The following is a 15,914-nucleotide window of genomic DNA, read 5'->3' as shown; positions in this document are numbered from 1 at the left end:
ACATCATACTCTCGCTCTCTATTTAGATAGATATATAGCTACATGTACACGCACCCACATAAACACATATAAACAGCACACTCACTGATCCAGTTGCTGCCCACCTAACAGCACCACATACTACCCCTTCTCTGCCTGCCTCACAGAACAGCATCCCTCTCAACACATCACCCCTTTCTCAGCACAGCAGCCCTGGCTTCATCCAGCACCCCAAATCCAGAACAGCACCCCTGGCCTCATCCAGCACCCCAAATCCAGAACAGCACCCCTGGTCTCATTATGTACCCCTTATCAAGCAATCAGAACCCCTCAGCATGGTAGAGGATAGATCCCTTTCAGTATTTGTACTCTGATGTCATCAGTTACTGTCCAAAGTCATTCCCTACTATCCACGTGGACATAAAGGGGGGAAATAAACCTGTGGCGAGCAAAGCGAGCCCACAAGTGGACCAATTTCTTCTTTTTGTGGAATTTATGGGCATGGAACTTCCGCCCTCACTTTATGTAATTTGCAAGTACAAATATTGAAGGGGATCTATACACTACCCATTCAGCACAGCACCCCTGTCAACAGCTAAGCGGAGGATGTGGCTGACAAGGAGGACTTTGCTGCAACTCGCCAGAGGGGCATTTTCGTTTGTGTCACTGCCACTCTAAATAAAAAAATGCTTCTGGTGTTTAGCTTTGTTAAAAAATGGGGCCCTTATGCCGGCTACATACTAGACATTATGTTGTCCAATCTGGCGGCCAGTGTGTACCCGCTACATCACTGAAGATAGCGCCCTCCTGCGCATAGACAGCGGCATTAACTGTTGGACCTGCATGCAAGACCGACGGGTGATATTGTCAGCGGGGGCTATGCTGCAGAATGCAGCGTGGCCCCGCCATTGCTCTGACGCTCCCGGCACCGGCAAGCGTGTATGCACTTGCCGATACTGGGACCCCTGTTGGGTCCTACTGCTAGCAATATCGCGCTGAATACACACGTTAAGTGGGTACTCAGCTTTAGACTCACTCTCTTCAGGACCAGGGAGGCAGTCGCGCCCACCCCTGCTTGTTCTTCCAGCTTCTGGCCTGTCCCTGCTGGACTTGGTGGGTGCTGGACTATGGATGGAGGTGGAGCCGTAAGATGTGAGGGGTGGCTGCAGTAGGGCATGCGCAGCATGTCCTCCCATGTCCATTTTACTTGCCACAGCTATAGCAAGCAGCCAGGAAGATGGTCGCGATGGTCAAGACCATTGCAACCATCGGGCTTGCGACGAGACCCTTGTGGTAGGGTCTCATTGCCGCAAGCCCTGGAGTGCTTTTGGCTCAAACAGAGTGATGTGAGTGGGGCCGGCCCCAGACGGTAGGTGTTCCCATGGGAAAGCCTCCGTCTGGGCAGCCACGCCCCCAGCACGTCCACCAAAGAAGGCGTGCTGTCACTCAACATCGACAGCATGCCCCCTTTGGTACGAGACCTGGAGCGATGGTTTGCCCGTCGCTATCCGGGTCTCGCGCATGCGCACGACGGAGCCAGCACTGTCGTGCGCATGCACACTGGGCCACCATCGAGCGAGCGGGTCTGAATCAGGCCCAGAGTCTCAGGCAGAAAGGACTGTGTAAGAAGAATAGACGAAGAGGAGGGGGCGGGGACTCGGGGGGAGGGGCTGGGTCTCAGGCAGTCTAGTGACTGGCTGATCATGTACAATGAGTTTAAGAAGGCCCCCCCTCCTCCTCCTTCATTGGTACGGCCCCCGGACAGCCACAGGCAGCGCAGAGAGACTCTGCAATAATGAGTCAGTGTGACTCATTATTAGTACTGCTGGCTGCGTGCCCTGCTGCCAAACGGCAGGATGCCCCTAAGGCATTGCAAATGCCCTAGGCATTTGCCTGCAATGCCTATGCCTAGGGCCGGCTCTGCCCTAGTGCCTAACCCTAATACTTACCGCGTTGAGATGCTGGCAGTCTGGATTATGGCACCAGGACTCTGACTGCTGTCGGGAATCCAGTGCCAGAATTCTGAGCGCCAACATCCTGACCACTGGGATAGTGACTACATCCCATTTTTTTTTTTATGGTGTTAGCTATTGTAGCCATTATTGCATATATTTTCAGATCCCTCTCTGGTAATGTCCGAGCTTGTGCAGTAGCTTTGCTGGGTCCGGACCTGGAAGTAAAGTACCCATCTCCCAGGATGTAAATTATCCCAAAAATGTATTTCTTATTACTGCGATGTGCAGCAATGAGAAATTATACTAATTGGGGGATTGATAGGGTGTGGTGTATTATGTCGACATTCACAATGTCATGCAGAATGTCAACAGCATAATGTCTACCTGATCTAGCCCTAACCAGACCCTAACTCTAATTGAAGCCTAACCCTAAAACCATGTTTTGACATTCTGGCATTGTCAGTGTTGACATTCTGAATGTTGACACAATGACTATATACCAACTGATAAATATGCCCCTTAACCATATACCTTTTTTAAATTTTAATTCATATTTTACATCTCTGCACTGCCATTGATGTGGAGATTGGAGAAGAGGAGGTCTGAACTACATGACAAGAAGCATAAAATGGGAACAAATTGTGAACACTCGGTTGCATTTCATGTTTTTGGAAACCCCCTCCCCTCCAAAAAATGGCAGCAGACTGTCAATCACTAAATCTGCTGACAGACTGCGTGTGGGATCCCAGAGCATGTACTGCACAACATATATATATATATATATATATATATATATTCAACCGGTATCCCGTGTGGCGGCATGGTAACTACAACATATATATATATATCAGGGACGCGCAGTCAGGGTAGGCAGAGCCTCCCTTGTCATACTCCTGAGATTTGATATAAAAATTATTAATTTATAACTTATAAACATCTTGTTTTTTGTAATCATTTTAATAGATAACACTTGCCAGCTTTGTGGTGCTCCCTTGGACTGCAGGGAGACAAGAGATGGGGCAGCAACAGCCTCAGCCTCGCTTCTGTATAGTCAGACACTGCTTGCAGAGCTGGGAGCGGGGCCACACCACAGGCAGTAAGTTGCACAGAAAGAGAGCTAATAGAGGCATGTCTGTGAGTATGGGGAGGTGTGCTTTGAGCACTGATGGACACCTTGGATGTGTCATGTGACCAAAAAGTGCACTGCAGTGTTTAGAGATCAGAGCTCAGTCAGCAGAAGCAAGAGAGGACACAGTGATGCAGGTAGGAGAACCAATGGATACTGAAGCTTAATGTAGTGAGAGGATAGTTACAGTGAGACAGGCTCCCAGCACTCAGACCCATCTCCATGTGTGCCTCCTCAGCACGTCACTGATATATATATATATATATAAAATAAATAAAAAAAACTGAAAACTCAGCACTCAACATTGTTAAATCACTCACAATAATATATAAATAATGGGGTTTTGGTTCATGGATTGATCAATGCATTTAAGCCTGCAGCCCACATCACGGGACCCCACTTCTCTGCAGGTCCTACACTATCTGTCACACTGTTATACAATCGGGAAACCAGCTGCCTTAATACCGACAGCCGGCTTCCCGACTGTCATATCCCATCGAGGGTGAAATGCCGGGCGTCTAGATGTAGACGCCTGACATTTCCCCGATGCCGGGATACCGATCGAAGGGATGCTGGGCGCCGCAAGCGGACAGCCGCGGGGGGGAGGGTTAGGTTTAGGGCACCCGGGGGGGACTTAGGGTTAGGCACCCCCCCGGGAGGATTAGGGTTAGGGTTAGGCACCCCCAGGGGGGACTTAGGGTTAGGCACCCCCCCAGGGGACTTAGGTTTAGGCAGCGGGGAAGGGGGGGGTTAGGGTTAGGCACTTGGGGGGGAGGTTAGGGTTAGGCAACCCTAAGGAGGGTTAGGGGGTTAGGTTAGGTTAGTGTATACTTACCTTAGCGACTATCGGGATTTCCAGCGCTGTCGGGCTTCCGCTGCCGGGAACTCTGCTTTTGTCGGCCAGGCGCTGCCGGGAATCGAACCGCTGGCCATGCGGCCGGCGGTATTTCATACCGATTCCGTCACACTGATGGAAACCTGGTAGCTGCCATCACAGAGTTTAAACTGAAAAAATGTTAACTGGTTTAAAGCTCACCTGCCAAGTAATGGCTTTTAAAGGCAAGGCAGTCACCAAACATAGCTTCTATCATACTACCAAAAAGGCAGCTATCACAGGTTATTATAAATGAGCTTGCACAGGGGTGCATGAGAAAGCAATGATCACAAAAGGTTAATTAAAAATTAACCAAATAAACAAAGTCAGAATTCCACTGCACTTGCCACTCCCAGATTTGGGGTGCAGACCTGCACTCGCCATTCCCAGGCATGCGGTGCAAGTGGCTTGTGACCACAATGCTTAAATAAATAAAAACAGAAAACACAGAACTATTAACAATGGTGAGTGCTGGTGAGTGCTATTCTCGCAGCCTATTAAATATGCCCCTATATGTGTGGTTTTTTATATGGTTAAATTGAAAGGAAAGGATTATGTACTTGGCTTACATTATGGTGTAGTATTATATCTGTGTCCATAGTATACTGACATCACTGATGTTTGGTTAATGGTAGACAATTTGATTATTAGATATAGGGTTCTTCCTTACAGAAAGGTCCCGCTGGAAAAGCACTTAAATGTTCTCATTTACCTATTAACATCTTTTTCTTTCAGCTTGCAACTGTATGCTTTACACTTTTATTATTGCCATTATCACATAATCAGTTATACCTTTAGGTTAGGGGAAAGGTTAGGGGTTAGGATACTTACCTAATTCTGTCAGGATTCTGACCGCTGGCATCCTGACCGCTGGGATCCCGTACCCAACCAATTCCAAATGCAATTAAAGTTCTGTGCAAGGTCGCAGAATTGGGTGGTCAAAATCTCTGCTTTTCATGTACGAGTATATATAATAAACCAAATGAATGCTGTAATATACTGGTTTTCTTTTATTTTAAAACTCAATACTTTTCAACTTCTTTGGACAAGGTCACATCTACCTTCTGTTCCAATTTGTAATTCTGTGCAATTTGTCTGTAACATGATCGTTCTCTTGTGTAGTACTGAATAATATTTTGCTACCTGAAATACAAGGTCAGTAGTTGCAGAACACAATACATACTGTATTACATTATTCACAAGAAAACCCCTTTGCTTTCTATGCTTGTAAAACAACAGTAAAATGTTGCTACATGAAAATACATTAGTACTGTGTCACTTTCAAACATTAAAGTTCAATTTTGAAAGTGCAAAGCATGTGGATGCAAAGAAGTTTTCTATTTCAACAATGTGGCTAAATTATAGATGCAAGCTGTGGAAGTAATAATACCTATTCCAAGGTCTGCAAGCTGTACTATCAACAAATCCCCTGTAACAAAACCCCAATGGGTGACTGTAAAATAGAAAGTTAAGAAAAACATTATTATTATTATTGTTTATTTCTATGGTTCTACAAGAGTTCCGCAAACAACTTACAGGACTACATAGGTATACTGTGAACAATATCAACAGATACATTCAATAAACAAATTACTCTACAACCTGGAACATGCATCATTATGTAAGAAAATATGAGGAAAGAGGACAATGCTCACAAGAGCTCACATTCTAAAGGGCAATGGGTCATGGAGAGTGCGAGGATAGCAGAGCAGTGAGGTGTTAAATGGATAGTTAGGAGGTAGGCTTCAGTGAAAAGATAAGTTTTTATGGAACGTTTATATGCTGGGAGGTTAGGTGAAAGGCTTATTGATTGGGGAAGGGCATTACAGAGGATGGGAGCAGTGCAGGAGAAAAACTGAATATAGGAGTGAGAGCAGGCCCAGTGACAGGGGGATAAAATGTGGATGCATGTACAGAGCCCTGAGCTTCCAGTGGACTTTGGCCTTTAAGGGGTCCACTGCTAGATAGAACCAGTGTTTGCTAATGATAGTAAGAGACTCATTTTCTAGAATTGAGGTGGCCTGCAGGATGCACTCCTGCCAATTAGATGTGGTTCTCCCTAGTGCAATCACTGACAACATGGGGCACATCTCAAATCAGGAATATAAGAAGGAAAGACTAAGGCATTCGAGGCCTACTGTCACTGTTCCAGCCATTAGCAGCATGTGACATTTGCTAGGTGAAGATGAGAATATGCGATTAGACATATATAAGGAAAACCAGGAGAGTTTGACATCACATAGGCCAATGGCATGGAATACTTGCCAGAGGAGGGGATGTTTAACAGTGTCAAAGGAAGCAGTGATTTCTAGAAGGTTGAGTACCGAGTATGGAGATCCTTAGTGACCTTTGTGAGAGCAATTTCCTTAGAATTGATGGATCATAATCCAGACTGGAGAGGGTCTATGAGGGAATCAGAGGAGAGTAAGTAGGTGAAGCAGGTATAAATGATCTGCTCAAGGAGCTTGGATGCAAAAGAGAGGATAGTACTTAGAGAGAGCATCTGGGTCAAGAGAGAATGAGGGAGACTGGGGCATGTTTGAAAAATGAGGGGAAAGTACCAGAAGAAAGAGAGAGGTTCACAAGGTGGATGAGGTAGGACCAGGTGTCAGGAGGGAGGAACCTAAGGAAGTGAGAGGGAATGAGGTTAAGATGGTAGGAAGGCATGGATTTTGAGTCCTGTGGCAGGGAGTAACAATGAGGAATGAAGATCAGATTTGATAAGAGGTCATAATGGATAGATTCAATTTTGGAGATATTGCAGACTGGGACTAAAAATTGGTACTATTTAGATAAGGAAAGTACAAAGTTGTAGAAAGGAGGTTGAATTTGAAAGGGATAAGTTCAGCAAAAGAGCGTGACTTCCTCCAGAGGTGCTCAGCAAAGCGAGAACATTTTTTGAGAGGAATGTCAAGGCTAGGTGATTGACATAAGCTAATGATAACAATTGAAGCAGCAGAGTCAAGGGCAGAGATGAGAGCATGGTCATAGAGGGCGACATCTTGGTCAGGGCAGGGGAAGGCGGTGATGGAGGACAGAAGAGAGTAGACTGAGGAGAAGCAGGCAAGGTCAATGTTTCACCTAGTGAGATTATCCTTCAGAGAGGAGGGAGGAACTCAAGGAAGAGAAATATTAACAGAGAGGGGATGATGGTCAGAAAGAGGAAGGGTGTGCTATTAAAATCAGAGATAGTATAGCCATTGCTTCAGTCATAATTGTCTCAAAAAAATCACTTGTTTACCCTTAAAATATCTATGAGATAGCAATAACCGAACAGGTATTGCGGCTATACAAGTGTAAAAGTACAGGGAAGCTTTCAATGGCAATAGACAATGCAGCATACCGGAAGTGGGGGATATTCCTGTTAGCAACCCTTTTATATAATTGGCAAATGAAGATACTTTAAACCCTATTGTGATGCTAAGTCCCATTTTTTTACTGGTAATAGGCCTTTTGCCCATTAATTAAGTGAGAACATGCATATTAATAAATCAGATTTTCTGTATTGCAGAGGTATCTTCAACTATCCTGTAGTTAGTACTTATCTGATAAGTGACTAGCCCAGATCATTTGCCTCATCATACACTATGTTTCATAGACTTCATTATACATTCCCCGAAGACCAAGGTGTCTATTTACCATTGATGTATCAGTGAGGTCATTCGTTATGCAGCGATAGAGAACACATTTTAAGGGCAATTTGTTAAACCGGAGTTCCTCTTGGAGTCCTGGGTGCTCCTGAACATTGTGATGTAGTGTGGGGGTATATGGTGAAGCCTCTCTAGCTTCGCACGTACCTTATTGATGGTTATAAGTTAATGCCGTCTCAAAATATGGTCTAGTGCTGAAAAGCATAGCTTTTTGTTGCTTGTTAAATTGAGAAACTTCGCAGCCCCTATTGCAAACCATGAGGACTGCGATAAAAGGCAAAATTAGCTAAGGGAAAATAAATAGGAAACTGTGATTACAAATGTATGGTATGACAAAAAAAATATTTGTGCACTATAAAAACCAAACACACATACACACACATGATACTGTATTGTTATTATTGTTAGGATATAATCCTGTTTCATTATACTCTCTAATGCAATATAATCATCAATAAAATTACAATGAGATCATCAACAGAATTATCTTTATAAAATTACAACAATGTATTATTCTTTGTCCAATCATCATGGCTTTATGTAACCAGATCACTAAAACCTGTATGAGTTTTTTTGAACATACAAGTAGCAGTCTCTGCATTAACCCCCATGCATCCTCAGCTGTATAGGCAATGTACATGAATTTCCTTGCTGAGCACTACAAGTACCACTCTCTGCATTAACCCCCATGCATCATCAGCTGTATAGGCAATGTATGTGAATTTCCTTGCTGAGCACTAGAAGTACCAGTCTCTGCATTAACCCCCATGCATCATCAGCTGTATAGGCAATGTATGTGAAATTCCTTGCTGAGCACTACAAGTACCAGTCTCTGCATTAACCCCCATGCATCCTCAGCTGTATAAGCAATGTATGTGAATTTCCTTGCCATCCTGCAAACCACAACTATTTTTGCACTGATGCAAAATCAGCTGTGTATTTAAAAGTATGTTTGTAATATTAGTACATGCTTGTAATTGGTATTGCCTGTTTTGAAGTTGTTGTTCAGCGAAGTGTCATTTATGGCCTAGTGTTTACTTAACACAGGGTAAAGGCCCCCATACATCAGTAATCTGAAAACCACAATTGAGCAATTTGAAGATTTGTTGCCCGATGTTAGGTTTTCCCAATCTAGCAATCTGCGCCCATACATTACAGATCTTTTTCAGGTATTTACAGATCATTTTCAGCAAACACAGATCTGCCAATCTTGAAAGGTCCATAATTTTTCTAGTAAAGGTCTACAAATCTGCTGATCATGGCCCTCATTCAGAGCCGTACGCTCTGAGCAGAGCGCACGCTCTGAATGAGGGCCGGGCTCCATGAAAATGGAGCGTCCTCCTGGACGCTCGTATAGCTGTGGGTCACCACCCACAGGCTATACGAGCGTGCATTTTGATGGCCGCGATGGTCATGACCATCGCGACCATCGAAATTGCGAGCCGGAGCCTGCGGTTGAGGTTTTCAACCGCAAGCTCCGGAGTGATTTTGGCTCTATCAGAGCCAAAATCACTCCCACTGACATCACTAGTGATGTCAGTGGGCCGGCTTTTGACGGGAGGCGTTCCCGTGGGAACGCCCCCGTCAGGGAGGCACGCCCCCTGGAACGCCTACCAAAGGAGGCGTGCTGTCAATCAACATTGACAGCACGCCCCCTTTGATCGGACACAACGAGCGAAGGACTTTCCTTCGCTCGTCGCGTCTGGCGCATGCTCAGTCCATAACATCGACCCACTTGCGAGCGGACAGCCGCTCGCGAGTGGGTCTGAATCAGGCCCCATGTCCATACACTAGCAATCTACAGCCACAATCGATCTGTGAAATCCAACATGTTGGACAATCTGATTTAACAATTCCAATCACTTTTTGGTTGCAATCTGCGATCTGTGAAGCCCATACATTGCAGATTTTTTTTATACACTCATCTGCAAATTGCAGAATTGCCACAATCGATTGTTGATGTATGGGGGCCTTATGGGCCCCATCCATCTGCGATGGTTTGCCGCGAACATGGATGCTGCAACCCGGCATCGCAGAAATCCAACATGTTGGATTTTGTCGATTTGCCGATCGTGAGCAAAAAATTATCGCGATCGCCAAATCGCCGACATTTAACATGGCAAATGTCTGCGATCCGGCGACGGATCACAGAACATCGATGGTGGCCGATCAGAAGTTTCCGATGGGCGATCGGAAATTTCCGATCGCATCCCTGCATCGCGACGATCCGCCGCAGATGCATGGCCACCTTTAATTTAACTCCTTTGATTATATGGTCATGTGGCTTCAGCTGTAACCTTTCTTAATCAAACCTACAGTACTATGGGCCTGATTCAGACCCACTCGCGAGCGGCTGTCCGCTCGCAAGTGGGTCGATGTTATGGACTGAGCATGCGCACGACAGAGGGAGCTCCGTCGTGTGCATGCGCCAGGCGCGACGAGCGAAGGAAAGTCCTTCGCTCGTTGTGTCCGATCAAAGGGGGCGTGCTGTCAATGTTGATTGACAGCACGCCCCCTTTGGTGGGCGTGCCGGGGGCGTGCCTCCATGACGGGGGCGTTCCTAAGGGAACGCCTCCCGTCAGAAGCCGGCCCACTGACATCACTAGCGATGTCAGTGGGAGTGATTTTGGCTCTGATAGAGCCAAAATCACTCCGGAGCTTGCGGTTGAAAACCTCAACCGCAGGCTCCGGCTCGCAAATTCGATGGTCGCGATGGTCTCGACCATCGCGACCATCACAATGTACGCTCGTATAGCCTGTGGGTGGTGACCCACAGCTATACGAGCGTCCAGGAGGACGCTCCATGAAAATGGAGCCCAGCCCTCATTCAGAGCGTGCGCTCTGCTCAGAGCGTACGGCTCTGAATGAGGGCCTATATCTTTGCATTCAGTTAAAGGGGCAGTTGTCTGAGTTTGGAAATATACGAAGTGAGGAAATTACAAAGTATGAAACATTTTTAAATAACCATTAAAAAAATCAGTTGAACAAACATTGAACATCTGAGACCAGGTAATTCCAAAATTCATCTTAAACAGTATAATTTTCTGATATACTGTCTAACCATGTCTAGAAAAAAAAGATGCACACTCTAGAGCTACAGTATGTGTGCAAATGCCAGAAGCATAGATGATAAAATCTTTGAACTAATTGCAATAATGACAAGGGATGAACTAGATATTGTAGCAATTACAGAGTCATGGTGTAATGAAAATCATGACTGGGACATAGCTATACCAGGCTATACTCTATTTAGAAAGGACAGAGGGGGTCATTCAGACCCGGTCGTTAGCGCCGATGCACTTGGACTGGGTCGATGGCCCCCCACAGAGCATGCGCACGACGGCGCCGTCGCCGTCGTGCGCATGCGTGAGACCCGCTACGACCGACAGCGCCGGTCGTAGCGGGTCTCGATCCAAAGGGGGCGAGCTGTCGATGTTGATTGACAGCTCGCCATGTTTGGAAGGCGGGCCGGGGGGGTGGCAGCCCAAACGGAGGCGTTCCTATGGGAACGCCTGCCGTTTGGGGGTGGCCCCACTGACATCACTAGTGATGTCAGTGGAGAGCTTCTGGCTCAGACAGAGCCAGAAGCTCTCCGGGGCTCACGACAAGGGAGACCCTATCCTAGGGTCTCATCGTAAGCCCCGATGGTCGCGATGGTCTCTGACCATCGCGACCATCACCGGAGCGGTCATTAGAGCTGTGGGTGTTAACCCACAGCCTAACGACCGCAACAGAGGCGGGCGGTCAGGATGCAAGTGGCCGCCCAGTTTCTGAGCGACTGCTTACATCCTCCGGCCGCCTCTGAATGAGGCCCAGAATGAGGAGGATTGCTAGGAGGAGTAGCTATGTATGTGAAAAACAGCATAAATGCTGCTATAATACAAGTTATTGAAGAAAAAACTGAGGACCTTTGGGTGACCATAGAAACGGGGAACAAGAACATAATTAGCACTGGGGTGATTTATATACCACCTGGATAGGGACTGGAACTGGACAGGTACCTATTGCAGGACATTACAATTACTTTAAAATGAGAGGTCATAATCATGGGAGACTTTAATTTACCTAATGTAAACTGGGAGGTGTCCGCTGCAAGTTCCTCTAGAAGTGGCGACTTTCTAAATTCCCTTCAGGGAGCATCTCTCAAACAATTGGTGAGGGAACCCACTCGCAAATATTATATTCTAGACTTTATACTCACAAAATGTGACAGAATATCAGATGTCAATGTGGGTGAGAACCTAGGATCCAGTGATCACCAAGCAGTATGGTTCAGTATAAAGACAGGGTCCATTTCATGCCATACTAAAACAAAAGTGTTAAGCTGCATACACGTAAAGATTTTCTGTCCAACCATCCCACTAGTGGATTGGTTGGAATGAAAATCTGGTAAGGTATGAAAGCAAATGACAATCAGCAATTTGCTCCCAAATGCCGAAAACGGACAAAAACTGTTGTTTGAACAAATTGTTTAGATCAAACATTTAACAAACTTGTCTGAATGACCATTTTCATCTGTTTTCTGGCATTTAGGAGCAAATTGCTGATCATTAGTTACTCCCATACGTTACCAGATTTTCATTCCAACCAATCAACTAGTTGGCTGGTTGGACAGAAAATCTTTATGTTTGTACCCAGTTTTAGATTTTAGGAAGGCTGACTTTGCAGAGATGGAGAGAGTCAGTGGCAGATTGGAGGAACTTGGAAAGAGTGCAGGAAGGTGGAAAAAAATAAAAAATTTTATACTAAAGGATACAGACCTTCGCATTATTTAAAAGAGTTAGGTAAAGAACCAGGAAAATGAAGCCAGTGTGGTTTACAATAGAGGTATCAAGTAGTGTGAAAGCAAAAAGCTTTTAAGAAATATAACAGACTCAAAATAATAACAACAAAGAGGTGTATCTTGCCAGAAGGAAGGAGGCTAAGAAGGTGATTAGGCGTGCAGAGGCAGAAGCTGAGTAGAAAATAGCCCAGTCAGTAGAAAAAGGGGGCAAAACTTTTTTAAAGTACATAAGTGAAAAGAGGAAGTCAAATGGAGGAATAATAAGACTTAAGGCAGAGAGAGTGCATGACCGAGGGCGACAAAGAAATAGCAGATCATCTAAATAATTATTTTTGTTCAGTATTCACTACAGAAAGAGAGGGGAAGGGGCCACAGTTAAGTTGCAGAGGCATTCATAAAAATGAGGTACATGAAAGTACATTTACAGAGGAGAGGGTCCTAACAGAACTCTCAAAACTGAACGTGGATAACTCAGTGGGGACGGATGGGTTACATTCAAGGGAATCGATATGAAATACCGCCGGCCGGCAGCGCCTGGCCGACAACAGCAGAGTTCCCGGGCAGCGGAAGCCCGACAGCGCTGGAAATCCCGATCGTGGATAGGTAAGTACTAACTAACCTAACCTAACCCCCTAACCCTAGCCCTCCTTAGGGGTGCATAACCCTAACCTCCCCCCAAGTGCCTAACCCTAATCCCCCCTCTAAGTGCCTAACCCTAACCCTCCCCTTCCCTGCTGCCTAAACCTAAGTCCCGCGGGGGGGTGCCTAACCCTAAGTCCCCCCGGGGGTGCCTAACCCTCCCTCCCCCTAGCCTAACCCTAACCCTCCCAGGGGGGAGCCTAACCCTAAGTCCCTCCCGGCTGCCCTAAACCTAACCCTCCCCCCCGCGGCTGTCCGCTCACGGCACCCGGCATCCCTTAGATCGGGATGCCGGGCACCTGTCTCCTGGCGTCGGGGAAATGTCAGGCGTCTACATCTAGATGCCCGGCATTTAATCCCTCTCCGGGATATGACAGTTGGGAAGCCGGCTGCCGGTATTAAGGCAGCCGGATTCCCGATTGTATACCCATCCAAGGATACTAAAAGAGCTTAAAGGGGTTCTGGTGACAATATTAACCTGAATTATTCAACCAGTCACTAGTATCAGGAGTGATTCCAGAGTACCGGAAAAGAGCAAATGTAATACCACTGTACAAAAGTGGAAGCAAAGAAGAAGCAAGTTACTACAGAGCAGTAAGCCTTACATCAGTAGTGGGAAAAATAATGGAAACCCCATTAAAAGAAAGAGTTGTGGAATATCTCAAATCCAACAATTTGCAGGATCCCAAACACCATGGATTTACTCAGGGGAGATCATGCCAAACAAACTGGAAAGCTTGGGATTGGAGTCTATGACTGTTGAATGGATAAGATCATGGTTGCAGGATAGGAAACAGAGAGTTGTAGTAAATGGAGTGTATTCACATGAGGGAAAGGTAACCAGTGGAGTACCCCAGGGATCTGTACTTGGGCCAGTGCTTTTTAATATCTATGTTGGTGATATTGCAAATGGTATTGAAGGGAAAGTATGCCTTTTTGCAGATAACACAAAAGTATGCAACAGGGTAGACACACCAGGAGGGATCAAACAAATGACTGAGGATCTGGGTACACTAGAAGAATGGGCAAGAACATTGCAACTACAGTTTAATATAAAAAAATGCAAAATCCCGCACTTGGTTCTCATTAACCCAAAGGCTGAATATAGTATCAAGGACACTATAATGGAAAATACAGAGGAAGAAAGGGATTTAGGAGTCAGCATTTCAGATGAATTAAAGGCAGGCAAGCAATGCACTAAAGCATTGAGGAAGGCAAGTCAGATGTTTTGTTGCATAGGGAGAGGAATCAGTAGCAGAAAAAAAAGTAATAATGCCTCTGTATAGGTCTTTGGTATGGCCTCATCTAGAATACTGTGTTCAGTTATGGAGGCCATATTTCCAGAAGGATATAAATACATTAGAGATGGTACAAAGAATGGCAACTAAAATAGTGCATGGCCTACAGCACAGAAAATTACCTGGAAAGACTAAAAGATCTTAATACAGATCTGCCCAGCAATTTTGTTGCTCATGGCGTGGCTTGAGTCGCGCCATGGACTTGTGGCATGGCGTTCAGGCCTCTGAGTCGCGCCATGGACTTGTGGAATACTGTGGCTACGGCATGTAATACAGTGCTTAACCGCTGGGTGGTGAGTGCTCCACTTTTGTAACTGCATGTAATATAGTGCTTAACCGCTGAGTGGCGAGTGCTCCACTGTACTGAATGCCTTGTATAGAATGCCATAATGTTAAACTTACAGTAAATTGGGTGGATATCACATTCACAGCATTTTCATGTACGCACAACCCATACTGTATTTTTAATGTCGCATAATATACATATACAGTATACACTGTAGTACTGTACCGTACGTAACATCTTATAACAGGATGCAAATCACTGCACATACTGTATTATACATACGGTACGGTGCAGTAACTGAATAGTAGAGAAGTTGCCTGAGTTGTTGTCACGGGATAACCGATACTGTAGATTAATGATTACATGCATTACAGTATGACAATTTTTTTTTAATTTTTATTAAAAAACAGCAGCGGGAGGAGTGCACAAGGATGAGGCCACTCTCTGTGGTTCACTGTAGCTGTCGTGTGGGCTAGTGGTTAGGTGATCACTTTGGTAGAATTATGGTCCTGGGTTCGATCCCTGGAAAAGAATATATTGTACCGTATTTTTTTTTTTTGTCACTGTCACTGACACTATAGTGAAACTACTGTATGGCGTACAGTATATACATAACTGCAGAAACTGCTAGTGAATCTACTGTCTAGAATGTGAGACAGGGCTCTGCATCACAAACTGTGTGACCAAAACCGCAAAACGCAAACATGCGACAACGCATATGCAGTCTCAGCCGTGTTCACTATGGCTACGTCACTTGGACTGTGTCTGAGAGTGGTTTCCGTCTGTGAGAGAGCGCTCTGTGTTCAAAGCTGACTGTGCATTTGAAGCGCAAAATAGCGTTGCATCGCAAACTTATGACATTGGTGATGCTGCTCCAACCTTGCACACTAAGTACGGTAGTAGTGGGATCTGTATGAGAGAGAGCTCTCTGTATTACATGGTTGGCGCTATGGTCGCTGTCAGCCATCTGCAATGGATTAGAAATGGAGGGGGGTACAATGGGATCTGTGGCGCCAAGCCATACGCCATGTAGCGCTATGCTATCACTGAGCATGCGCAGTTGGCTGTATTCCTGCAGTCGGTACAGTATTGTACTCTATGCTGTGGCATTTCCATCTCTGGCGGGCGCATGCCCAGTAGGAGGGTTGCGATGGGATTTCTGGCGCATGCCCAGTGGGCCGAGAGTCATACACAGTGCATCAGGTCCCTTCCCCCAAAGCAAGCAAAGAGCCTCACATTACCATAATAAAGGAAGCTTTGTTAATCCATTTACTGTAAGCAGTCAGCTCTGCCCTAGTGTCCTGAAAAATGCTACGAATTGTCA

General features: G+C 45.6%; 1 pseudogene; it reads left to right on the top strand.

Moving 5' to 3' along the window:
• The first annotated feature begins 6,915 nt into the window (after positions 1 to 6,915).
• Positions 6,916 to 12,880, top strand: LOC148514770 (uncharacterized; annotated as a pseudogene).
• Positions 12,881 to 15,914: the final 3,034 nt, after the last annotated feature.

Source organism: Taudactylus pleione, unplaced genomic scaffold (assembly GCF_031769625.1).
Source record: "Taudactylus pleione unplaced genomic scaffold, aTauple2 ptg000259l, whole genome shotgun sequence".
Classification (NCBI taxonomy): Eukaryota; Metazoa; Chordata; class Amphibia; order Anura; family Myobatrachidae; genus Taudactylus; species Taudactylus pleione.
Note: the sequence above shows the minus strand (reverse complement) of the source record. Positions and strands in the feature narration are given on the sequence as shown.